This window comes from Ciconia boyciana, chromosome 3, assembly GCF_034638445.1.
Source record: "Ciconia boyciana chromosome 3, ASM3463844v1, whole genome shotgun sequence".
NCBI classification, from domain to species: Eukaryota; Metazoa; Chordata; class Aves; order Ciconiiformes; family Ciconiidae; genus Ciconia; species Ciconia boyciana.
This window is the reverse complement of record NC_132936.1, coordinates 118,951,245-118,977,783: the sequence shown is the minus strand read 5'-3', so window position 1 is coordinate 118,977,783 and position 26,539 is coordinate 118,951,245. Positions and strand designations below refer to the sequence as shown.

General features: G+C 39.8%; 1 long non-coding RNA gene across 2 annotated transcripts in view; it reads left to right on the top strand.

Annotated features, from left to right (window-relative positions):
- The window catches only part of LOC140649280 (uncharacterized), a 158,420-nt gene extending 133,822 nt beyond the window's left edge, over positions 1-24,598 (top strand). For both annotated transcript variants that reach the window (XR_012041554.1, XR_012041553.1), the window contains exon 3: positions 24,553-24,598. This is a non-coding gene — a long non-coding RNA (uncharacterized lncRNA). The remainder of the gene's footprint in view (positions 1-24,552) is intronic.
- The last annotated feature ends 1,941 nt before the right edge of the window (positions 24,599-26,539 follow it).

The window sequence follows — 26,539 nt, the reverse complement described above, 5'->3', positions numbered from 1 at the left end:
GTTTGTATCTGAGAAAGTGGCATATTTGACTGATATAACTGATTTAGAAACCGACTTACCAGATTGTCCTATGTACAGTAGAGAGGAATGGGGCTGCTGTACTGTACTAGGGTGGGGGAAGAATGGAGGCTTTTTCCTGGAAATGTTCTGACATTTTGGAGAAGCATTTAGAGAAGCCACAGGAATGCCAGGATTCAGAGCCTGAATGCAGAATATAAGCTTAAGGAGATGGTGATGGATTGCTTAGTTCTTTCATTAAGACCCCATACTGTGCTGTATTCAGTATAGGTTACCATCATTTCCAAAAGATGCAGTCATATCTGAGAAGAGACTGAATGAAAAGGGCTGTGAGATGAAACTAGGTCTTAAAAAGAATATGAAGACTGACTAAAAATTTTAGTCTTCTAAAGGAATATTTTATGTGGCTCAACTAAGCTGTATAAAATCTTAAATCATATAGTCAAATTGACACTTCTATTGTGGTGTCATAAAACCCATAATAAACATTTGGTTCTTTGTCTACCATGAAAATGCAGTGCTGATGCATTTTGCTGTGAAATGTGGTAGACTGAGGTCATGGAGATATTATCAGATCTTTCATCACCATGCATCCAGGCAAATAAAATGTGAAAATCAGTTTTCAAAGCCCAAACCTCTAAAATGTCACAATGGTTTCTGAGTTTTAAAGCTTGAAATTGCAGCTCTTAGTGAAATGCCTTGTGCTGCACTGTTAACATTTGTTAGATGGCAGCAAAAAGGCCACTTAGAGCAATCAGGGTGATTTTGTTTGTGTTTGTTTTCATCTTCCATTAGTCTATGACAAAGTATGAAATTTGCCATTTTAACCATAAGTGCCCCATTAGATCTGTCATTTCTTCCCACAGTAGTTGTGGAATTCTGAATTCAGAGCAATGCCTATCTAGATGATGGTTCTTGGCCCAGACCAGATGATAGAAACGCACCAAAGGAAAACATATATATGACTAGAAAGCAGAAACATAGTAAGTCTGGACAGTGAAAAATTTGGTCATGTCAAAACATCATACTGAATATGCTGTATGACCAAACAAGAGAGACTGGGGAAAAAAAAAACCCAAACGCTAAGCAGTTAAATAGCTCCTTTCATTTAAAAAAAAAAAAGTCACTTTACCATGGGGGAAAGCCAGGATATGTAAATAGAGAAAAGAATGTTTAGTGTCACAATGTGACTTGGGAGTGGTGCTAAAGCGTAATCAGCCATATAGTTTGCAAACTTTCCCACAGCTACATTGATTGCCAAGCCTAAAATAACTCAGGAGTTGAGCTGAGATAAATTTGTGGATACTTACGTGGCTCGTCTCTCTCTTCCTAAATGTAGGAAACAATCAAGATCACAATTTGTCAGGAAAGTCCTGCAACTTTTTTGGAAGAGCGGAAAAAAAATGCAAGACTGTATTGGTAGGGTGTTCAGTTTCTGGATCTGTAACATTAGAAGGTCTAGCAGAAGAAATTATAATGGAAGATGAGTCTGGCAGCTTTGATCCTGGAAGAAAAAAGAGGAGATCTGATTCAAAAGATTGGCTTCAATTTGGGGTTGACTTTTGAGTTTCTGAGGAGATTTTTCTCATCTAACATATATTAAGCACTTAGGAATTCATTGTCTTTAACCTAAAGGTATAGGCTCTGTCTGAAGTTGGTGGGAGAGAAATGATCACTTGCATGGAATGATTCATCTGTATTGTCCTTGACAGTTACTTTAGGATGGGCTGAATCATACCCTGAAGATACCTATCCCTCTCAGCTGGCTGTAGGCATCCTTGATGACTAGCCTAGACTTACACACATAAGTTTTTGATGGCTAGTGTGGATGCAGTCTGTCCTCCCTCAGTGACTCTGTAAGTCCATCTCTGATCCAACACATCTGCTTTTAATAATCAAAAGTAAAAAACCCCTCCCCTTCATAAATGTTCATATTAATTAAGTGTGAAAAATTACTTTTTGGATCAGTTCACTAGCACTTCAAGATTGTTTAACTACTCTAAATGACCTAAGGCATATTAACGAAGATAGAGCAAGTGGAAAGAGGGAAACAAGTACCACTTTTTGAAGTACGAAAGAACAGGATGAAAATAGTTCCTTCTCTTTTGGTTTCAATATTTGCTTTTGTTCATCTCTTGAACTTGAAAATCTCATCAAACAATCTGTCAGCACCTGTACGGTGAACAGAGCCCTTCAGCAGGAACAGTAAAAGGAAGCCATCAGTAGTTGGTCCTGCTTGTAATTTTAAGCATATCATTCAATCCACTTATGCTGGTAGGACTTCTTTTAATAGTTATTGAATGCATGCATGTCTGTGAAAGGGCTTTTTCCTCCTTAATTATATGAATGTTAGTAACCCAGCAGAAAGCAGCCATATGCAGGTGGCCTAAATTCCAGCTGTCTTCCCTTTACCTGATCAGTGCAGGGAACTAGCTAGCCTCGAAAAACAACTCAGGTCTACATAATGTACTGAGCAGGGAGCTGCCTAGAGCTAATTAGTAGGAAACACTAGGTAAAAGAGTGAATTAGAAGAGATATCCAGCAATAAGGAACAGTTCTGACCAGGAACAGGTTGAGAATAGTGTTTCAGAAATAAATTGGGAAAAAAATAAAAGGTACTGGAGTTGCTAACCTGCAGTCAGTATGCTCTTGGATCCTGCTGAAGGATGGGTTTAGTCCTGGTACTTGATTCAAAGGAATGATACCAGCATCATGGTGTGGAGAATCAAACAGCCCATATGTCTGCCAGTACTTCAGTTACTGAAAATCTGTTTTGCAAATGCTTTGTAAACCTGTGACGGTGTGGACCTGTTTTGGTGAAGTACTTCCAGGATATCATGCAGTAAATAATTGTAGTTTACAAACCAATTCACTGACTGGCAGGGGAGAAAAAAATAAAAAAGATTGTGTACTGCTGCTTTCCCTGGTGTTTCCTGTGCCTGAATACCATAAATCATAACACATTTTAGCAAGATGGCCAAATGATTTTGCTTAACTTGAAGTTTGCTGAGCTCTTCTAATTGGTGGGGGAGTCCTTAAGATGACGTTCTGCTCTCTTACTTGGCAATTTTACAGTGTTTTGTTGCTTAAAGGGTATTACAGTCTTCTGGTAATGCTGAACTCTTCTTGCTGTGAACCTAAAAGATACTGATTTCTTGGAAAAGGGTTAACAATTATCACAGAACCAATTCCCAGGAGGTGCAGGCAAAGCAAGTGCTTTGATTCAACATGGAGTTTAGGATCTTGGGGATGAAAGCACCCAAATGACTAGATCATCTAATCCAGTCCTCTGCCCAGAGCAGGACTGATTTTAACTCTCTGGATAGATGCTTGTTGAACTTGTTCTTACAAATGCCTAGTGCTGAAGACTTCATCGTGTGCCGTTCTTCCCAGGCAATCTAATTTGAGTCTGCACTCTTATGATCAGAACTGACTCTGTGTTGCTAGTGCTGAACCTGAATCTCTCAGGTGGTGTTTTATGCCCATAACTTCTAGTTTATCCAATCTGGACATAAAAAACAGATGATGCTTTTTTGTCCTACAAACTCTTTGATTCACAAGGTGGTCTTAACTCTTTTTTTGCTTGTGACTACTTGACATCTCTTTGTCCAAAGTCAGAGTAATTCAGTATTAGATACCCAGCATCGACGTCGTCAAACCTTGTTCATGCTTGGCTCTCATGAAATAAAAAACTGTTCCTGTCTGTGCAAATTTAGTGTTCTCCAGGCACAGAGTGGTATCAAGAGCTGATTCTGCTTTTTGCTGGTAAGAAAACGCCAGTATGTTTTGAGAGGTCTGAAGAGAGATCTGACAAGGTTTTTTTTCTGCTGAAAGCCTGCCTGCCTGTGGGTGAATCTCTGCCCAGCAGATTGAAGCATAAGGCTTCTGCTTCTGCTCATGAAAATGTGATCCTTTATGAGAAAGAGAAAACTGTGATCTGGTGTTCTGGTTTTGTGCTCTTTTTTCAGTTCCTTTTGATTGGCAAGAAACGAGTACACATTTTAATTACATCTGGCCTTTTTACAACATGACTAAGCTGTCCAACAGATGTCTGCATTGAGTCCGAACAGGATGAACATATGACAGGGAGGCAAACAATAATCTCGGGGAGTTTCATCCCTTTTGTTTTTCACACAGATTTGGTCACACTATATCAAACGCCTGTACAAGTTCTTCATTCTTTTGGAAAGTAACATTGCCAACAAGTAGCTTCTGAATCTGGTCTCCTCTTATGACTTCCAAAGAATAAAGCCCTCTCTGGGAAGATATCCTCAGATTGCATCTAATTGCCACTCATAAGCTGATGATGCGCACAGGGGTTGAAGCTTTATAGGCCACACTCCAGCAGAAATCCTTAAGGAGAACTAGGAAATGGATACCATCAGGCCAGATTCGGAGGACTGGAAATAATTTACCCGTAACTCTTGATTTAATCTATCTGTCTGTTCAAATTCATCTCTCATCTAATCAATCTGAACAAGAGGACTGAAATTCTGGAAATCGTGTGTTTATTAGTTTAAAAAAAATAAATAATAAAAAAAAGTTCTGGAAATACGTGTTTTAACAAGTTGTTGAGTTAGCAATTCTTTCTTACTTACAGCCCGGCTCTGCCACACATACTGTAACTTTCATCTCCAGCCAGAAAACTTCAAAGTCCTTGTGAGGTCAAGGGCAGTGTGGCAACATGTATTAAATCAAGAGTTCCCAGATCAGTGTACGTTCTTGGATGTGGACATAGACTGCAATGTACAATGACATTGTAGAAACTAGACTAAGCTAGCCACTTGGAGAGATTAATGATTTGGGGCTGTACCAGCCTGCAGAGCTGAGAGGGTTGGGGTTTTTTTGTTTGTTTGTTTTAATTACTGTGATTTAAAGAGCAGACGGCACTTTAAGGTGACTTCATTATATTGTTCTGCAGCTTTCTTTATTAGATCTACTCATTGGTGAAATTCACGTAATGGTGCTGCACAACCCAACTGGTAAGCAAAATCCTCTCAAAGCAGGGCAAGAAAACAGTCCTTTTCCAAATGGCAGCTTTATCAGAAACATAATGAAAACCTGGTGTATAAGGTAAAACAGTCATCTGTAATAATAGTAAGCTTGCAGCAATGCTCTGACTTGGTTGGTTTTGCTCCCATTTCTAGTTTTTGTTCCATTTGGTATAATCTCATTTTCTGTTCACAACCATCATGTTCTTTCTGTCCCGAGAATGAAACGCTAGCTAGTCCATGCCTGATGTATTTCTGTTCAGAGCAGTGTAACATAGGGGCTTAGCTTTATTAGGCAGCAATAATGGTTGTCACTTTTCCTCCAAGCAGGTTGGAAAGAAACATAATGAAAAATTTACCTATTTTGCTACAGAAACAAAAGAAAGCCTTGTAGTAACTGGCAAGAGTTTATAAATGATCAGATTAACTAATATTCTGAAGTTGTCTTCTTTAACCTTCAAATTACCAAAACTCATGGCGATAAGAAAGAGTTTTTGCAAAAATGGAGCTGAATTTGAATCCACAGAATAAGATGCACACAAAGCCTGCTTTCATCCCTTGAAAATACAAGCACTTAAAAAAGGTTTTAAATAAGATTTTCATTACTGTGGGCTCCCTCTAGGCTCGGTAGAGATGAACAGAGAGAGGGCAGCTTAGCTTTTGGGTGCATTGAATTGTTCTTTGGAATTGCCCATCTGATTTAGGCACTTCAGTGAAGTGCATACAGTTCAGCGTGGTGTGTTTAGCTAAAAAAGCGCACGACCATATGTGCAGGGTGTGTGGAGTACCCGACTATCTGCTTTGAGTGTGCAATTACACATTTTTAATGTTTCATAAAATTGCAGAAAAGACAGGGAAGAAAAATCTTCACAATGTTTATGTGAATTTGCATGCATTATGTTCCCAGTCTTCTTACAAATATTATAAGGTGGTATATCCATATACTATACATATTTAATATTTGCTTTGAAAAGCTCCTTTTAAATCCCACTTCCAAATTCACTTAGAAACCTTGATTCTCAGGGTGAGCTTAGTTAACTAAAGAGAGAATAATAAAATTAATTCACGGGACCGGCAACTCGGCTGCAGTTTCAAATATCCAATCTAATTGCCCCAAACTGCCAGGTAACTGAGTTGGAATGTTGATTCCTCAGAAAACCTCCTTCCAAATGAATCACCCTCTTTGCTTCAGGCAGAACTTTACTGTTCTTCAAGTTTCCCATCCACCTCTTGGCCGCTTCTAATTTGGTATGGGTGCCAATCTGTCATAATTAGAGTGGGAATACAAAAACACAATTCAAGTGAACTTAAATAATATTTCTGAACTTCAGCTAAAGCACGGTTTAGATTTTCAGCCCAGATTCAGGTAGTTTCTATTTTTGCCAAACAAATTACCTCATTGCTGAATAAAATGCCTATCTTGCTTCATCAGCATTGCTCTGCGAAAAAAAGAAATTAATCAGATTTCCTGCCGTTCCATTAGCTATTTTTTTTGTTTCATTTAATATTTCAGCTGCCTCCAGAATGATTTTTCTAATACCAAAAGGGCTTAGTCAATTTTCAGGACTAACTACTTGCAAAATGTCAGTTTAATAAAGCAGGTTTATTGCTGGAACTTGGCACAAAAAGAAAAGCTGAAGCAATGTAAAAATGTATTTTGATGAACTTTAAAAAAAAGGGGAGGGGCAATCCTGGTTGTTTCTGAATGCCCTTGATTTCTGTAAAAACTGAGTCAGTTGAGGCTACTCAGCATTTTTGGTGGTTGCACTCTTCATGTACAGAAATCAGGAGGAGCATCGGCACACCCGAAATGATAGACCGACCACTCCGTCTTCATCCAGCCCATCAAAATAGTCCGGTCTCCAGAGCAGATTCTAATCACAGTGTGCTAAAGGGCCGGGACCACTCCTGTCAGCAGAGGCATCTTTGGTTGGCATCTTTACAGTATTGTCAAGCTGTGATTTAAATTTACATGGTTTAAATCTATCCATTGATGAAAGGTTTGGATATAATGTTTGACATGGAGTTTTCTAATGTGTTTCATGTTGGTAGATAGGGAGTGGGCAACAGTTGTTATTCAATCAGTTTATTTGCAGGGATGAAAAAATGCAGTTTCAAAAGAACTAGAACTATTCATACAAAAAATTATGGAAAAAGACAAAGTCTTTTAATTTTCTTATTCTGAAATAAACTTTCAAGTCCAAAATACATATAAATTAAGTATATTAAATATTAAAAAGGCAAAAATAGAATCAAAACAAGAAAATCCCTCGAAAATCAGACATGGAGAGAAATGCTAATGTTTTAATTCGTCCTTTCAACTGATTTTGCTTTTTTATTTTATGGAGAAAGCCCATTTCATTCTGGGTCAGCTCCAAAAGAGATTTCTTTTAATCTGTTTGTGGAATATCATGCTCAGGTACCCATCCGGCCTGTGTGGGCCACCAGTGCCCTGCTAGAGCCCCGTGTAGGGTAGGAGTGTATTGATGCCAAGCCAAAGGACAGGCAGCTCCTTCTCGGAGCTTTTTCCCTCTTTGCTTTTGCTCCCCTGTAGCTAACCTGCTTGTGTAAGGTGAATGCTTAACTTTCCAAAACAGCCTCATCTAGGGCTTCTTTAAAACTGCTAAATGAAGGAAACGAGGGTGGAGAATTCAGTTTTGCATGCATGTTGGTTTGGCGTGAAAAACTCTCTCACCTGCCATTCATCAGAAATAGTCACCAGCTGCTCGCAGGCTAACGTTACAGTGTCAATGGGAGGTCTTTAGCATGAGAGGGAGAAAAAGGTCTTTGCCAATATGTTAAAAAATGGAGTACAGTGAAACTGGAAACTTCCCTTGATAGTGAGCACATTATCTAAGCATCTTATTACAAATTACTGAGAGCCCTTTTAGCAATTTTTTTTTATGTCTTAAGGGGATTTAACTAATTAGGCACAAAGTCTTATGCTCAGGATTTATTCAATCATATTTTTTCACTTAAGGTAAGGCAAGTCGTCTGGTTTTTTTCATGTTCTGGTGGTCATTTGTGGACGAGGCAGATTTAGCTGAGAGGAACCCAGCTGCAGTTACTAGTAATATTCAGTGGTGCTGACTCTCCACGTTGGCTGTGCACGAACTCCTGTTGGAGTCAGCTGAAGACCTACATTCTTGCTAGTGTGCAGTTCTGGCCTCACTGCTCGGATTGATGCTGTCACATAGCATACCAATCACATCAGTATACCAATAGGACTAGATTTTGAGTATACAAGAATGGCACGGTTGGGTCATCAACGCTGATGTTGCTCCCCTCGTTTGGAGAACAGGAGCCCCCACCTGCCTGATAGCGCAGACTTGGTAGTCCTGAAAAGCTCCAACTTGGACTGGAGAAGAAGCAACAACTCAAGGACCTTCACAGGCAACAGGGAGATGCCTTTACAAAACAACCTTGAGTATTTCTGTTAAGGATCTTCCCTCTGCCTAGTGCTTAGGTACTCGAAGTAGGCAGTGTGGGTAGCTCAGTTTGGAGTTGGATCGATATCCCTTTGTAGAACACATAGCCTCTCTAGAATGACTAGCCCTGGACTTCTGCACAGAGTCCACAAGTATCCTTAGACCATGTAGTGACCTATGAAAGGTCACTAAGAATAGGAGACCTATTGTTTGTGGATTTTAATTACAAATTTTAAATGTATAGAGCTCTGTGGAAAGATTGAAAGCCACTTTTAATCTGACAGTTCCTGCTGTTTTCATTGAGACCTCTGTGATCTCACAAGAATTTGCACAGCAACCAGTAGTAAAGTCACTGAGATCTTTGTATTTAAAGTAGGATCATACAGCAGGAGAGTGCAAAGGATATACTAGTGAGTACTGTGTACCTTCAGCCTCTTGGACCTGCAGTGGGGTGGGAGAAGCAGCTTTGTAGACTCATATCCAAAATTGCAAAGACTAATCCGTCCTTGCTCACGTATCTGTCTGTAAAAATCAACACCGTGTTCTGAGTTGCAGAAATGCAGGAATATATTTGATGTATGAAATTGTTTCTCATTAGAATTTGTTACCATCAGGTGTTACTTAGCTTATAAAGGCTTTTTGAGAAGCATTTGTTCTTAGAGTCAAAAATATGTTGCTATACTTCCATTTCAGGGTTAACAAATTCAGTAGTTTAAAATAATTAAAAAAATTATTAATGGTCAAATCCACAAGTTATTCTAGAGTCGTGTTAGGTGAAATTTGCAATTGGTTTTTGATGAGGCATGGACTCCTCCATTACACAGGGATCTTTGAAAGTCTTCCTTTGCTTTCCTCCTAGTGGTTAACTTAGAAATCCAACTGTGTTCATCCAAACGTCGTCTCGTGTCCATGAAGCAGAACTGCATCCTCTCGCCTGTCCAACTCTGCAGCATTGGGGGCCATGCATAGGTTTCCACAGAGCTTCACTTCACGTGAGGTAGAAAGAGACATTGGTGGCACATTCATTTAACCCACAGTTTTGGTTTATTTAATTCAGAAAACTAAGCTGCAAAAGCACTAAAATCTCACTACTCTTGACTTTTACTGAACATGTTGCATGATATCTCAAACAACCAGAATCATCTGGCACCAACTATGTTTGACTTACTGTTGTACTAAAAGGTGTATAGGAAAAATCAATATCTGTTTTGTTTCATGGTAGAAGATCTCAGTATTTTGCAGCCTAACATATATTTTAGTGGTTTCATTGCACCACTAAAGGTCAAGTACCATATCTGTGCCTGTGATTTCCTGTACTGCTTTAAAGCACATCCAGGGCCTGTAACTCTTTAAGCTCTTTAAGGGCACAATCCTGTTACACTGAAACAAATGGAGGTATTTTTTGATGGCCAAAAATGAAATGTAAAAAAATAATTTGTGCAGTATTTTTGAGCTTTTCTTCAACTTTTTCTCATTTTCACATGTAATATCTAGCGGTGATTCTGTAAACTATGTGCTTAATTGTAAGCTCATGGTTAAGCCCATACTATTGCTTAAGGGGCCAGGGACTTGGATAGCAGGGATGAGATCTGAATGGTAGCAGACTGTCTTTGTATTAGATATTTCTTGATTGTAAATGTTACAGTGCTTTTTAAGGAATTTCAGATCTTGCATATTTTCTTAGTGTTGTTTCCTGACTCAATTTATATTCCATTGTGCAAGCCACATTGTAGCTCTGGTTTGTGGTATTTGCATTTTTCACCTCTTCTATTTGTCTGTTACCTGATGCATTGTATTTTCTTATTAGGAACTTATTTGGTGAAATATTTGACACCACAATATCCCATACAGCTAATTCCAGACAAATTTATAAAAATCAGATAAACCCCACACACTTGTTTACTCACCACTTGTGCATTTTATCGACATTTCTGATTCTGTCTGCTTTCATTCTTTATTTGCTGTGATGAAGGTTTTACGCTCCCTGATTTATTTGGTGTAAAGTACCATTGTACATACGAAAGGTACAATATAAATCAATCAATAATAATAATAATAAATAAAGCAAAGTTAAGATTTCACTTTATGATTTTCTAAGCATCAAAACACAGTCTCTGTTGACTGTCAGACATTAAATAAAGCACTACACAACCACACCATCACACTCCTCTTGTTACTTACTTGATGCAATTAAACTTCAGGCTTAAGAGTGGCCTCACAAGAGTTTATGACATGTCTTTTGTTGTCCTATCTTTTACTTTTAAACTGTATCTTGTAAATCAATTTCTATTATAATTGTCATAAAAGAGTATTTTGTTAAATAAAGTTTATGCTATGGCAATATCAGGTAACAGTACCCAGTTCCCCTTAGCTTGTTTGAGCCGTGTAGGACATGCATATCATAAATTGCTCTCCCTGTTTGATGAGGCATCTATGGCTGCTTGCAGAAAACTATATTTTTGCTAAGTTGAGAAGCCTGTAATTCTTAAAGTGATCCCTGAACCTTATTTAATGCTGCAAAACACTACAGGAAAGGGGGTTGAACTTTAATGTCTGCAAGGGGGAAAGTAATAACTTTCCCCATCTCTTTTGTAAGTGACTTGGGCTATGTGATGAATGCAGAACCTTCACTCACAAGGTTTTCCTGATATTATACACTTGTAGCAAATAAGGTTAGAACCTTTAAAATATAGCATTTAGTAATGTACTGGAAATAGCTTCTTCTCGATTCCTTTAAAGGTCACTGCATTTGCTTTTCAGTCGTAATTTTAGTTCAGGCCTCTACAAAGTAGAACTGAGAACGCGCTTGGCAATGTTCTCTCAATTTCCCCGAGACTGAAAATAAAATGGCATGGGACATTCGTATATAGTGAACAAGTGTGTATTCTGTGTGTGCATGTGTGTTTGTATGTATGCGCACAGAAAAATCTTCAAATCTGGGAGTAGGTTACTAGACCAAATAATCAGGCATAGACACAAAACACAGAGAAATAGTCAGTTTAATATCCACTGTTCCCTCAAATCTTTCTTAGCATGACCTCACTCCCTTCCACCACCCAGACCTCATGGATCTCCAGCCTCCCCAGCCAAAGAACAGGCCTGTTACTGACTTTGTAATCATGTTTTGCTCAATAATATGGCCTTGCTATGAAAAAAAGATGTGCATTTCTTTAATGATTTGGTTAAGGCATCTAAAATGAGGAAAGACATTGAAGAGTAACGAGTGGCTGTAAGATATATTTTCCCTCTCACACTTAGGAAATATTCTATGGCTGGGAAAGCAGTGTGTTTTGTAGTTGGCCTAAATTTGCCAGTGATGCTAATGTTTATTAAGAATTGAAGTTTACTCATTAAGGACAGGTGTGGAATATGCAGGTAAGGTATTACATGTTAGAGTAGGGTTAGAAGATGGACGTTAGGAGCATCTATGAAGTATGGGCTGGGGGACATAGCGTTTCACGTGAAGTGACACAGATGAGAAGCAGCAAAGATGGAGTCGTGCAGGAAGGCTTTCAATTCTTTTTTCTGGCTGTGGAAAAGTCACATAGGCTCAGATACAATGAATATTGAGGCTCCAGACTTCTAAATTTGGTGCAAAGATTAGGAGCCATAGTAGCTGTCTGGAAAGGGGCCGTGAAGCTAGAGGTCATTGTTTCAATACCTAAGTTTAACAGATTCCTCCGAGCAAATGCTGTGACCCTGAGTTCACGTGCCTTTGCTCTCGGCATGGGGAATGGTTGGCAGCTGAGAAGAGGATGTAATTTTTTTGCTGAAATAGGTCCTGAGCCATAATATTTTTTACACATGAACTTATATTTTAAGGCTTATCCTAGGCTTATAAAAAAAATGCATTTTTTTAAAGCACATAAATCAAGTTGGATGCCAGCTGGATTTTCCCAGGAGAATATTAATATTCAGTGACTGAAAGGATTTATTCTCTGTTTACATTTATGAGATTTGGCAACAGTTAATGGAAGTAGAAAAGTCAGCTATCTTCCTTTATAGCAGGTAACTATATCTCTTTGGCTGATCAAGATTTACAAACATCTTCCCAGTTGATTTATTCATGTTAACATTACTACTGGTCTGTTTTGAAACTCAGAAGAATTATGCCAATATTCATTTTTGTAAATGAAGGGGGAGAATTGGTTTTGTCAGCTACCAGCTAATAACTTTCCAAATGGTATGTTTGGGGGGGGTTTCACTGGACCATTTGGAAGATGTTTGGCCTGTTTTGTATTAACCGAAGGACTCAGAGCTGTGTTTTCCAACGTGACTGCTGAGAATACCTGGTAGTTTAGGTGTCCAGCTAAGACATCTGGTTTTCAGCTCTCAGGTGCTCAGTATGTGGAAATCTGCCCTCTTTCGGGTGTCTCTGCTTGAGCTCCAGATTGAAATGGTCTGATCATTAGTTATCCTTTCTACCAAATCCTTTCTCTGCTCAGATATTCTCTTTGCTCTGAGAGCATCTGCGCTTGAAAGCCGTGCTGGACCCCCTGCAACAGGGTGTTTACTGTTGCTGAGGTCTTGGATGCAGTCCTTTAGCTCATGTGGATGGTAGTAGACTGCATCAGGTTGCATGTTTCAAAACCACTTGATCCAAGGAGTGTGGCAGATGACTGTCTGCATGAGCTGATGAACAAACCGTACCTGAATGTCATGGAGAGGAAGGCTCATTCTGAAAGTTGTGGCACCCCATAAAAGGCTTTTATTTTTCTTGTGCTTGTGGCGATCCAGGAAGATGGTGATTCCCAACCACTTTAGATCAGTGTCAGATCCTCAAAGATCTTGTGGAATGACATGCACTCTCATTTATGTGAAAACACTGTACATTTCACCGTCTGATATGTCTTTATGGACCCACTGCAGAGTATTGAAGGAGGCCTTGTAGACCACACGTGGTCCAGGACCTCACTGTAAGAAATCACAGATTAAATCTGTAATGCTTTCCTGACTGGCTTACTCTTTTAAGCTCTGTCTTGGTTTATGCGCTCTGCATTCAAACCTAACTTATGAATATACTTGATTAATTACCTCAGTGCATTTGCTGGGCGAGGCATTTCACAAATATGCTAAAGCTACAATTACCACTTTAAAAAGGCCCTAAACCATTGATCCAGTCCTTCTAAAAAACACTCTGTGCCACAGCCGGAGCACAAGCCACTTTGGAGATTGAAATACCATCATATATTCTCCTTTGCATCTATAAAGGCCTTGCAACCTGAAGACAAATTTCTTTGCCAACTTCTCGACTGGAGGAGCTAACCCTGCTTACCATCCCTCACTGTGCAGAGTGCTGTCGGCCTCCCAGCACAGAGGGGCTATAGAATATATTATTCCATTAACACTTGTCTGCGTTCTGTACTCTGCATATTAAAGCAACTGAGGAGATCAATTATCTTCAGCTGGGGATACTAAGCCTTATTATGTCTTTTTTTAATGTTTATCCAGAGCGCTGTGAACTTTCATTCTCCAAAGGTAGCAATCAACAAAGATAAATTGAGTGGCAGAAAGCAGCTACTTAACTAACCGCTTTCTGTACTCAGCGCAGGGGTCTGAATTCAACAGAGGTGAGGCTCTAAAATGAAAGCTAAAGGACGGTTGGGAGGCAAAAACCAGCCAGTTGAGATCACAGATAAAGAGATGTTAATGGCAAAGATCACACGCAACAAAACCAAACAAAATGAAGCAGCTAAAGACAGTGATTATATAGATCTGAGCAGACTGTTGACTATGTGGAATTGCAATTATCTCTCAGGCTCCTGGGACCTTGCTCAGGGAATCATTACTACAAAACTAAGAAGATTGTTCTCAGGTGCAGAACATATTGATTTTGCTGTTCTCCAGCGTCCTGCAAAGCAACTGACCATGTCATTTAAGTGTTCGTTAACCAAACACATCAATAAACATAAAACTTTCAAAAAAGTAAAAATCACCTCATAAATAATTATAAAGGAGTGAATTATTACCTAGGAGCAAGTGTAATTGATGTCATTATAAATAAACCACAAAATATATCCTGTCCCAAGCTTAAAAATGTATGAAGGCATCCATCTACCTTGTTAAAAAATGATAGTTTATCTTGCCAGGAGGACAGCTTTCATAGCTGCCTGATTGGAAGAGGTGTGTGCAGAGAAGAGATTACACTGTAAATATTTTTTATTTGCTTTATTTTTCCTTCTTTTTTTTTTTAATGTGAATTCAAAGCTTATAAAGAGAGAGGGACAGATAACATTCGTTACAGCCAAGCTGGAGGGAGAGCGAGAAGAGTTTCTCTGTGTGGTTCACATCAGCCCTGACCTGCAGTGCTCCAACTATTGTAATCCTTGACCTTTGAAGAGCAGCTGTCAGTAACAACAGCCTTTTTTCCTCCTAGTATGTTTTTTCTCTGACCCAAGGACTGCAGGGACAAGCAAATTCATTTTGAATGCGTGATGTGAGGTAATCAGTAATGGCAAAGCACTCACATCCTCTGTTCTCCAATATTGCCTATTCACCCATAACTGCAATTAACACTAGCGAGATATTAATGCAGGAGGAAACGAGACCCTTGTCTCTCTGTTGACCGATGTCCCAACATACTTCTTAATCAGGGGTCCCTTCTTCTCCAAATAGTAAGACAGAGACAAACCCACAGGGTAGGTCAAAGGGGTGAAGATGAAGGCTTTAGATTTGCGCTGACTAGTAAGTGAAAGGGACAGATGAATCCATTTGGTAATGGTGGTCTTTTACCATGTATTATTTCATACATGAAAGAAGACAGTTGAATACTTTCTTTGTGTGTATGCTCATTTAAATAAGCACAGATCTGGGGCTGACCAACTCCCAGAGAAGTCAGTTGAAGACTGTCACTTCGATGTGAGATAGGGCTCACGTGCTCCTTTGAAGGAGAGTTTTTAATAAACTTGGAAACTTCCACAACTTGTCATCCAAAGCGGATGGGAGAGTCTCTCCATCCCCCTTCCCCTGGATCTTGCATGGATCCACACAGCAGCATGCCCCCTCAGGGCTGCTGGATTTGGGGATGCTGTATTTGCATTGTACATAAACTGGAGATGTGACTTCACATTGTGGGATTTTGTGAAATGTGGTATTTCTTTATCGGAGTGGGCTGATGTATCAGAAAACAGTTTTTTCTGGTTTAAAAGTCTCAGTGAAGAATCTGAAGGAAAACTGATTTTGTTTGAATTTTGCATATGTCCAACGATGTGTTTCTTTTCAGCTCAGATTAGTGCTAGCTTGTGGCTCTACTTGAACCCTTGCACATCCTGAGAGATTTTGGAGTCAAAAGGGGCTGTTGGTTGTTTTGACTTCCTGGCAGTTGTTGCTTTGGGTTATTCACATTTCTCTTCTCTCCTGCATTGCACCCCCCAGCTTCTGTGGGGGTCTCTTTTGCAGCTGTATTTTCACAGAGAGTCTTGAGACTCCTGTTCACATAATAAAATCTGAATTTTCTCCAAGAAGATATTCTGATTTTTTCACCCTAGTTCAGGAGTAAAGCCAATATCAAAACATCAGACTTTCTCATGGGGATTTGAGCAGTCTTTGCTTCCAATGGCCTTCCATAAATTCAGAGTCCCATTTTGCTGTCAGTTTTGGGCAAGCTTAGGAGCACATGGGCACTGCCTTGGAGAGATGAGAGTATGGAGAAACAGAATGGAGGCAGGGTGAGGGATTGATACAGAAAGTGCCATGAAAACATTCCCCTGGTAATTCCATGGGACTTCTTATAGATCAGTCTGGGCAAAGGGATGTACTCAGAGAGGTCAGGGCAATGTTTGTCATGCAGCTCATTAGTTTTATTTCCTTTTCCTACTCAGACTCTGTTCATTCATTTACTTTTTTCATGTAAGAACTTCTTCAAACATTTTTCAGAGCATCTGGGTTGTTTTGGTTTTGACAAAATAAATTCAGAGATTATATTTGTGCAGGAGATAATTATTGGAAAAGGAGGAGTGAATATTGTGAGCAGAGGAGGAAGGAAGAGGGTGGAGGAATGTAGAAATGGAATAAGGAAAGAGAAATAAATACAAAATGGATGGAGAGCACGACTAGGGGAAGTTGGTGAGCTGCTTATTAAAAAGAGACTCTCTTTTCTCTTAATGAAAAAAGGAAAATAACAGGTTGGTGTCACCAAGTTTATCCTACCTATGCACTTGTGCCTTGATTGCTTCCATGTCTGACACTGGGTTCCCAGCTAATGCTGACCACTCAGTCTAGCGACACTTCTGGGGGAGCTACTGAGTTAAAAAAAAATAAATAACAATAATAGCGATAATAATATTAATCCTCCTGGAGATATACCAGACTGGTGGGTCATTGGCTTATCTTAGACGCATGAGATTTTCTCTGGAAGGGCCTTTTTTGTCTGCATGTACTGTTCTGGGAGTGCAGATTACCAGCTTGGCTTGCCTTATTTTTAGACTGCTAATTTTTAGTGTCTAAAGTAAAACCTACTCTAAAAGTCATATTCTTTTCATAGAGGTCACAACCATGACAAGCTTTAAGTTTTCACTGCATGGCACCATATAGCTTAATTAATAGAGCTGGCTGATGCAAGGTCTCAGGGGTCTCACTCCTACTGGATTTGCATTATTGTAACAGTAATAATTTAAGTGTATTTGCAATCTGCAAAAGAGGAGGAGGGGATGGAGCACAGCTGTCAAAAAGTAAATTTGGTTCATTAAAAAAAAAGTGATCTGATCGTTTGACTGATTTATCAGTTGACATGAAACAAGAGACAGTGCAAGATTGCAGCTAACTTAAAACAGGAAAAAGGGTGAGTTCTGGCATAACCAGCGCTAGGGAGAAGCAAATAGAGAACTGAATACTTTCATATTGCAAGTCTGAAGTTAAGCAGTAGATTATGCCATTGAAAAACAGGGAGTTGACTTGGATCTGCAAAGCTTCAGTTTTGAATTTGGAGCTTTTTCCTTTGCTTTTCTAGACTGTCTAGCACTCCCTCCAGCTCCCACAACATTTCCTGGCACTATCTCCATAACCCTGGTTGGAGGAGCTTATCTAAAGCTCTCCATTGGGGAATGGAAATAGAACATATAGTGCAAGTTCCTTGGCTCATCATCTGCTCTGACAACGACCACAGCAACAAGAAGCTGGACTTATTTTTCTTACTTGGCAGTGGAACAGCTTTGGGAAGAAAGCATTTCTGAAATTACATTTTCATTAAAATTTGAGAAAACATTCAAGGGGGGAGCACAAGGAGGTATATTTAATGGTACATTAAGAGACCTATTTTCAGTTAAGCAGAGGTGTGCTTGGGAATAACATTTGCCCCTGGACAAATCCACAATGCAACAAACTAAAACTGAACCTGCAGTTGAATTCCATATCCACAAAAGTTGTTAGCAGATCAGGCCAACAAAGAGGGGAAGGCACCCTTTGAAATATGAACCAGAATAAATCTCCATTTCAGTTATCACATCTCAGTAAATAAGTCATTGTTTTTTACCTTCTAGTCATGCAGAAATCTTTTGTATCAATTTGTATCTTTTATATAGTAATGGGAGGTTCTATGTTAAGGAGTGATACTGTTCTGACTCACAAGTTAGATATTTTTGATGGACTAATTATCTAGATGATAAGAATAATTCCCACATTTCGGAATAATAAGAAGAAAAAGGAGCAAGTTAAGATTTATTAAGTGCGTTTGAAAAATAATTGTTATTTATCACTTCTTGCAGTTAGCACTGTATTAATTATCTCTGCCTAGTTCATTTGCTCAGTCACACCTAATGAAGACAGCAGCTTCTGGAAACAACAACTGTGTCTATTGAGAAGATTAAAATTATCAGCGGAAGTCTGAAATTCATTCATTTAATTCTGCTGCCTGAACTTTTTCTAAAAAGACTTTGTTAAACTACAGGATGAAATCCTTCTTTTACTCCAGATTTGCAGAGCTTTAAATGAGCAGATTCTGATATGTAGGTTTTTGGGATTTCTTTTATGTGGTGGAACATCTTGGTTCTGCACAACCCGAAAGTTGGCTGGTTCCCACATTCCTAACGATGACGTGCAGGAAGGAGTTCAGCGCGTTGGCTGTTGGTTTGTCAATAGCTTAATTCTCCATGACAACCTCCCCAGAGGAGTGAGAAAAGTCAATAGCACAAAGTTCACATCACCTTGGATAGCTGATGGGAGGCAAAACACAATAAAGAAGATAGAGGCCATAAACTGTGATAGGCAATGATTAACCCATCAAACTGGAGAAATATAAAGAATCATTAAAATGACAAAATACGATGAGTCATTTGGTGCTGATCTAATTAAATAATATTCCAATGTAAATCAGTGAGTTATAATCTGAAAGCGAGGGAAAAAAAGCATTTGGCTTAAGTAATGATTTCTGAAAAGTCCCTATAATTATGTTCCTCTGCTTGACGTCTTTGTCATCTACCTGTTGTTCATTTCTGCGAATTTGGTTTTGGTCAGGACAAGCTTGATCCAAAGCCAGGCAGAGGCAGCAGAAAGGCTCAGACTAATTTCAGTATGCTTTTTGGCACAGACAAAAATTGATTGGTGATCAATTTGGCAGAATGGAATTTTTTTCCAGTTGGGGAGGGAGATTATTTTTTACCCTGAGTGTGTGGTTAAGTCTCATTATCATTTCAGAGTCGGCATGTTCTTTATTTCTAATGGCATTGGTGGTGGCTGTTGTAAGAATACAGATGTTCAGGTTTGGCTTTGGAAGAAGCTAAGATGAGAAGAGTGATATGGATTTCAGATCTATTTTACCCATGCCCTGGGGCTCTGAAATTCCTTTCTTTAATAGGAAAATCAGGGATGATTTGTTTTTGCCAGGACTTCATTAGTAGTAATTTGGTTTTGTAACATAAAAACGGACTGGGTTGGTTCAGGTTTAAGTTCCATTTTATCTGCATGCTCCAAGTCTGAGGATGAAAGTTCTTGGGCGTTTTTAAATTGTGTTGATTTTTAGTAAAAATTAATATTTGTGACCTTATTTCTTTGGAAGAAGTTGAAAAGATGTGGGTGATATAGGCTTTTAATTTTCCGCTTCGTATTTGAACGTTGTTACTCTTGCTGGTGTGCATCTTCCATCACTGTTATTCCCTTACCTGTATCAGCTCTGGTGCATGGGGCTGCCATATTCACTCCCTGCAAGTTTAGCAGCTGATGAACACTAGTACAGAAACAGATTCTTCTAGTTTTACTTCATTCAGAGAGCCGGCATTTCTGATTTTACTGGTTTCTAGGCAGCTGTGAAACAGGATCAAGAAGACTGATGACCAGCTCTTAAGGATTTTTTTAAAAATGTCCTGCTTTAATGCAGTTGGCCATATTGTTCACAGTGTGTGGTAAAGTTTCACATGAGTTCATGTCACTATGTTGTTCTCACCAATTTATTATTCATCTGCCATGGCTAAAATATTTATAGGCTCTAAGGTTTGTTTCTTCCCAAGCACCTGTAGTGTTTATGCACAACAGTAACTTGGGCATCTGTCACAGCAGGCATATTTGGTGGTTTTGGCTGCTGTTCCACCATCAATGACCCAAAAGGCTCCCTAAGTGACCTAATTATGAAATGATGCTGACCAATAGCACATTTACATCACTCCGTTAACGGCATTATTTTTAGTGTAACTCTTTCATTTACTATCCTTCTGATCAATTAACCATGCCAGCATCTGCTGTAATGAATGTCAGGTCCCCATCAAATAAACCTTTCTTATCCATTAGTAATTATTGGCCGTGGCCTTCATCAAAAAGAGTGAGCTGAAAGTAAATGTTCAGATGGTATTATTTGACTAATGTACCACTTGAATCTGACCTCTTCTTCATTGTGCAGTATAGGCTGATAAGGAGTCTTTCAGAGACTTTGCTCCTTTCTAGTGAAACATAATCTCTTTCATTAAAGTCTGAGTTATTTAATCACATCCTTTTCAATGAGGCCAGCTTTTCCTGGAGTCCAGGAAAAGACTGCCATTGTCAGGGGCTGCTTCAATCCCTCGAAACCCTCATCTTCTTTCTTCTTGGTTCAGTTTCCATACAAAGTCCTTGCGGTTTTATTTTTGCTATTTTCAAGCTAGTTTTTCGTTTAGTAAAGCTTTTCCTCATTGCACCTTCCTTACATCTGTCAGCTATTGTCACTCTTCCTTCTGCCTTTCTGGTGATGCTGAGTTTCAGTCTTGATAAGGCAGGTGGGTGTTTTGCAGGCAGCTGAGGGAAATCACAAAAGTTCTGTTGTTTCACGGATGAACATGGCTTAAGGCCTCCTCTCTTCACAGGCACAGAGTCTCTTGCTGCACTTCTCTCTCTGTGTAATAATTTTTATTTCAGAGTTAGGATTGTAAGTGTTTACTGGGAGATTAGGCTTTTGCTTTTACATTGCGTGTAATGGGACAAGTTTGCAATTAAAAAACTGAGAAGGTTCAAATAGCTGCAAGTGGTCTACCTACTATTACACATATTTTTAATGTATAAATTGTTCTTTTTCTTCAAAGTGGCCTGTTTCCACTGAAAGCGTCTCACTTCTAGCTGCAAAGTTCTTGACTTCTCCCCACCCCTTCGTCCCCTCAATTTTGGAGGGTTTTCCTCTAGGTATGGCTGGTTTCTGCTTTTCAGTGATACTGGAAAACATCCTGAATGTTTTCAGGACTGCAACCATTTTACAAAACCTGCTTGTCTCTTCACCCCTGCTGCTGTTTCCTGGTAGAGACATTTTTTCTATATCCAGTTGCACATTAGGAAAAAAACCAAAACCTTTCACTTGACACAGAGAAGTTAAATATCTTACAATTCAGCACTCTTTATTTTAAAATGTGTCATCTGAACTTGCGTAGGTGTTTACCACAAATCTGACATGGCTGGTTACCATTCAGACAAACATGGTCTTCTCAGTAAGCAGGTGATTTAGAAGCTATATCTCCTAAAACACACTTCCCAAAGCATACAAGCTTGATCGGCTGGAAATTAGCTGAACTTACAGCAAGTGGGTTGATTTTGCTATTTGGTATTGGGAGGCAGAACTTACCGTTCATGAGTTTATTTCCACTGGCTGTTATTCCTATAGACAGCCCTGCAGATCTCTCGCATTACTTCTTCCCTGTGTATTACACACACAGAAAGACTTCAGCCTCTTTGTTGAGTCTCCCCTCCTCGAGAACATTGCTGCCAGTTGCTTATTTTGAGAAATATCCCATTTTGCCTCCAACGTAAGGGGAAAGGAAAAACTGGAGTGTGATCATGGGCTCAAGCTCGCACAAGCGCTTAGGTTGTGGTTCAGCAAAGCTTTTAAAGATGGGCTGAACTTTAAAATGAACTACAAGTAGGACAGTTTCCCATGCATCAAATCAGACATGTGTTTTAGGGGCATTGCTAAATGAAGACCTAAAACCTTATGACTTTGCTTAGTGAGGGGTGAATGATTGTATGTGCAGCGTACCTCTGCCTCTGGTGCCAATCAAGTTGTACTGGAAAAGAGCTCCACAAAAGAGGGCCTTATTGTGAGCCTGAAATTGATTCCCAACCTGAAAATTGCAATGACTAGCATCAAAACGCTCCATTTTTCTCCTTTTTCCCCACTGGCTGGTCAATGGTAAGACCAAAGGCTTGTTAGAGACCTGAAACCGGTAAAAATTTGTAGCAGCCGTTTCGTGCAGCAGGGCTGCTTGTGCTGTTGTGGTATCTAATTCCAACCCAGACAATTTTCTTCTCGGTAATGGAGAGGAGTCGAGAAGCAGTGATTTAGGGCTAGTGGGAGGGACAGATGCAGGAGAGTAGCAGTTCTGGCTCTAACACTGTGCAGCCTGTTGTGTAAGATTAATGACTGTGGACTACTCTCTATTTTTCTCTCTCTACAACTGTGAGCAATCGCCTCCAAAATCAGCCTGCTTCTGGCTAGCCAGCAAATAGATAATAAGATCCCTGTGTGTTAAATATGCACAGCTGCATGTCTGACATTGCTGATCCATCTGCACTCCCAGATACCACGTGCCAGCTGCCTTGCTCGTGGTGAACGAGGAAGGGATCCATTAAAGAAAGAAAGTCCGCAGCATAATCTCGGCACTGTCCCCCTTGCCATTGCTGTGCTCTGTTGCTCCAGGTTCCTGGACTCTCTCTCCCCTCCCCATCCTTCTTTTGGCTACGAGGGTTTGAAAGCATCAGACGCTTTTACTTTACCATTTAAAAAGTGAGCTGGGTTGCCAGGTGGGTTTTCCCTGAGCTCCTGCAGTGCTAATTTTCACCTCCCCAAGGTGGTGATTCAGAAGAGCTTGGCCAGTCAAGTGAGTCACAGTGCTTTCCTACATCCCTCTTTTATTGCCTGACACTTTCATTCAGTAAGAAAACTGAACAGCCTTTTCCTTGACTTCTTTCTGTCTGTAGCTCCTGCTCTCCATCCTCTGCCCCTCCAAGTAGCTTTGTTTCTGGCACTCTCCTTGGCAGCTGGGAGAGAAGAAAACCAGTGTATTCCTGACACTCTGTGCACCGATGCCTGTGCTGGCCATAGGGGTCTGACAGGAGCTTGATGAAGGAAGGGACATCAGCTCTAGCCGAGAGTTTCAAAGCCAGGAGCCTTCAACATTGCTCTTGGGTCTGTGTTCAGGCACTGGAGTCAGTGTGGGCTGTTCTTGCTCTATGCTTTTTTGAAAATCAAGCCTCCTTGATGTTGGTGCCAAGGTAGAGATAAGTTGTGCCTTCCTGTGGCTCCGTCACCTTCCTCTTGCTCCCCAGGGCTGCAAATCTTGGCCATCAAGGGAGGGAGAGAGCAAAGCGGGGAAGGAGAACGCCAAATTATGTGTGGAAGCCACTGACTGCAGTAAGGAGTGTTTTGCAGTGCTTACGGGCCCAGCGCCATGGTAAACACCGCTCTGTGGCTGCTGTTTCTGTGTGAACTAGCTCACATCTGGCCATGCTGGATGACAAGAAGAACACACTCATGTCTACATCCAGAAGGCCATGTAGAAGACAGGTTCCCAGCAAAGTGCCCTTCAGGATCCTTGCTGGAGGAGGGAAAGGGGCATGGAATAAAACACATTATCTGTCTACAGGGGCTCTTATTTGGCCTTATCCTTAATCTTTTACTCACAGCCAAAGCTGTGTACCATGCTTGTAAATGAGGAATGTCATCACTGTTCTACTGACAGATGTATAAATCCTTTAAACCATGATTTTATTATGTAAACTTTCTTGCCACTGGCATCCTGTCAGTACTCTAGTGGGAGGGCTTTCCTCCCCAGGTGTAACTGTGCAAACATTATGGTTATGGCACAAAGTCCAACTTGGTTAGATTCTGTCACATAAATATACATCGAGTTAAATCAAACACAGCTTGCGTCCTGTTGGAAAAGCCCATTCATAAGCAGTTGTTTGAGATCCATAAAATAACCCAGTGTATAAAGATAGCCAGTTCCTCTAAAGCGTTATTCCTGGGAAAATGTACAAGTCAAGATCAGTAATTAAGCTAAAGCTAATAGGTGACCAATGCCCTTGGATTTTATATGCCTGGATTTCCAACACTCTGCCTTTTTTTTTTTTTTTTCTTCTTTGTTTTTGTGGTGAGAAACAGTTCTGTAAGTAAGTGAAGGAATACCCAGAATCTGGGAGGGAGCCCTTCCAAAACAGCGTGTTACAGACAGTCACTGTCTGGGAAAAAAAGGAAATGATAATACTTTGGAACGTAATGACATTTTGTATATAAAATAATGGAATTGGCAAAAGTATCATACAAGTGCACATGCTTTGGTTTATTGCTAAGTGAATGTGGGAATGAATCCCCTCCTCCCAGTCACTCCTATGTTTTAAAGTGCAAAAGCATTAGGAATTTCTAAACCCCAACTGGTACTGAAAAGTTTAGCAGAATAAGCTAAAATGGATATAAACAATTGCTGGGGAAATTAAGTTTCTCACAGTCTTTTGGAGAATTGGGTTTGCTATGACTACATACAGGATACTGCCCAAAAATACAAAAAACAAACACAATACCCCATTCATCCTTGAAATATTCTGGAATCTGTGGTGAGCAAGACATTTGTGCTCCCCTGATAATAAAGACAGCCAAATAATATATCAAATATACTTGCAAGGATATATCATCATTGTTAACAATTTTCTTCATGCTTTTCAATTTATTTTGTTAGATAAGTGTACTGGGCCTGTTCCTGATTCAGCCAGATTTTAAATGGGCACGAGTATATCGGCTCCTGATTATCGTCTCTGTGAGAATGGAGCCAAGGATGTACCTAAAAGTGAGTTTGAACCAAACTTTGGCATCCACGTGATTTTTTTTTTTCAAAGACCCTTTGGAAAAGCAGCGTCCTCTTTCTGAGCAGTACAAGACCCTGTATGCAAACGGATTTGAACATTTAGGGCTACATTTCTAAAGGCAACCTGATGAAGCAATAGGTGTCTCTAATCATTACACATAATTAGGCATCAATATCCCGATAAATTGTGTTTGACAATTGCGTACGTGTAGACTCACCCCATCTCACATTTTGCAGTTACAAGGTGTGCGTAAATCCCAGGTACCTCTATAATGGGAACAGAACGGGTGGGTTTCAACTAGAATAAATCACCATCATGGAAAAAGCCATGACTCTTCATCGATCGTAAAAGCAGTTTAAAATGATTTAGGCTTCTGAAGTGGGTGCTGTGGTTAACTGCCCAAAGTTACGTGGACCCGTGACCTTTTCTGAGGCATTTTGAACCCCTGATCTGCCTGGTCCCCACCATATCTTCACAGTGCCTAGCAACTCAATCAGATCTAAGAGCCTACCTTAGATAGGAATGTTTGGCCTCTGCTTGCACACAACAGCGGGAGATGCAATTTAGAGTGAAAACCATGATTATTATATTTTTATGTATCAAGTTTTGTCATCTATCTATATACACAAGGTACTGAAGAGTGTGTAATAAGTTAGGTTGTTGAATGCAAATGGGGCCAAGCAGGTATCTAGCGGGTTATCTGACAGGCATAACTCAGGGCTGATTTATGCCTGCAGTCATTATAATGGAATGTACAGTTGTTTGGAGGCCAGAAAAGTCAGAGAGTTTCTTTTTGACTTCAGTCAAATTTAGGCTAAGCCCCTTCTAAGTCGTGCATTTCTTCTCTATTCCCAATGGAAAAGGCTTGACTTCCCTCTTTACCAGAATTTCCATTATGATAAAGATGAAGAGGATATAAGGTATCTCAGCCTTCAGTGCTAAGGAAAATGGAAGCACTGGAAACAGGAAAATACCTTTCAGAGTTATGAAACCATAAAATGTTTGCAAAAAGCCAGAGAACATATGAAAGTAGTCTGGTCTGGGGGTTTTGTTAAAAAAATTGAGACTCAGCCAAGATTCATTCAAACATTTACAGGGTGAACAAGGCAACTTGCAAAAGCAAAAGTGCAATTATCCGCCAGGAATTTTTGCTTGTCTGTGGTACTTGTTCTCCTAAGACTTTCAGATATGTTCTGAAATCCAAATAGTAAATGTATCTGCGTCCCTCGCAAACCCAGAAGCCAGAGCACAATCCAGATTTCGCTACAGCTCTAAATATCTCCCCTTTTGGCAGATCTGCTCTTCTTTTTTGGGCCCATGACTAGCTGAAATCAAGGACCAGGCTGTGTTCTTGCTTCAGTCTATGTAGATCTAAAGTAATATCTTTTGACACAGTGAAATTATACTGGGATAAATGAAATTTGAATCTGGCCTTAGAAGCAGTACGCTCTGGAAAGCCATGAGAAAGGTTAAATCTACATGTTGATGTGCCAGTATACCACAGGAAAAACTGTTATTCTCAATATACTTCTATACGGCCTGAAATTCTCATCAGAGTTCTTGTCCAGTTTTATAGGCTTGTGAAGGCAGATCATAAAAGTTTCAAATTAGTGGGACACCTCAGAGGTAGTTGGCTGCATATTTGAAACATATTTTAAGAGGTGTGTCCCATCACTGGTAATGACAAAATCAGCTCTGTGTATCTTGGTACATAAAGGAAAATATGCATCCCAATGAAAACCACTTCAGGCTTTTATCACCTTCGTGTTTATGCATTTATAAAAATCTTTCACACATACCAAGATCATTCCTCCTATATCTTTACAGGATTTAAAAGAAAAGAAAAGAGAAAAGAAAAGA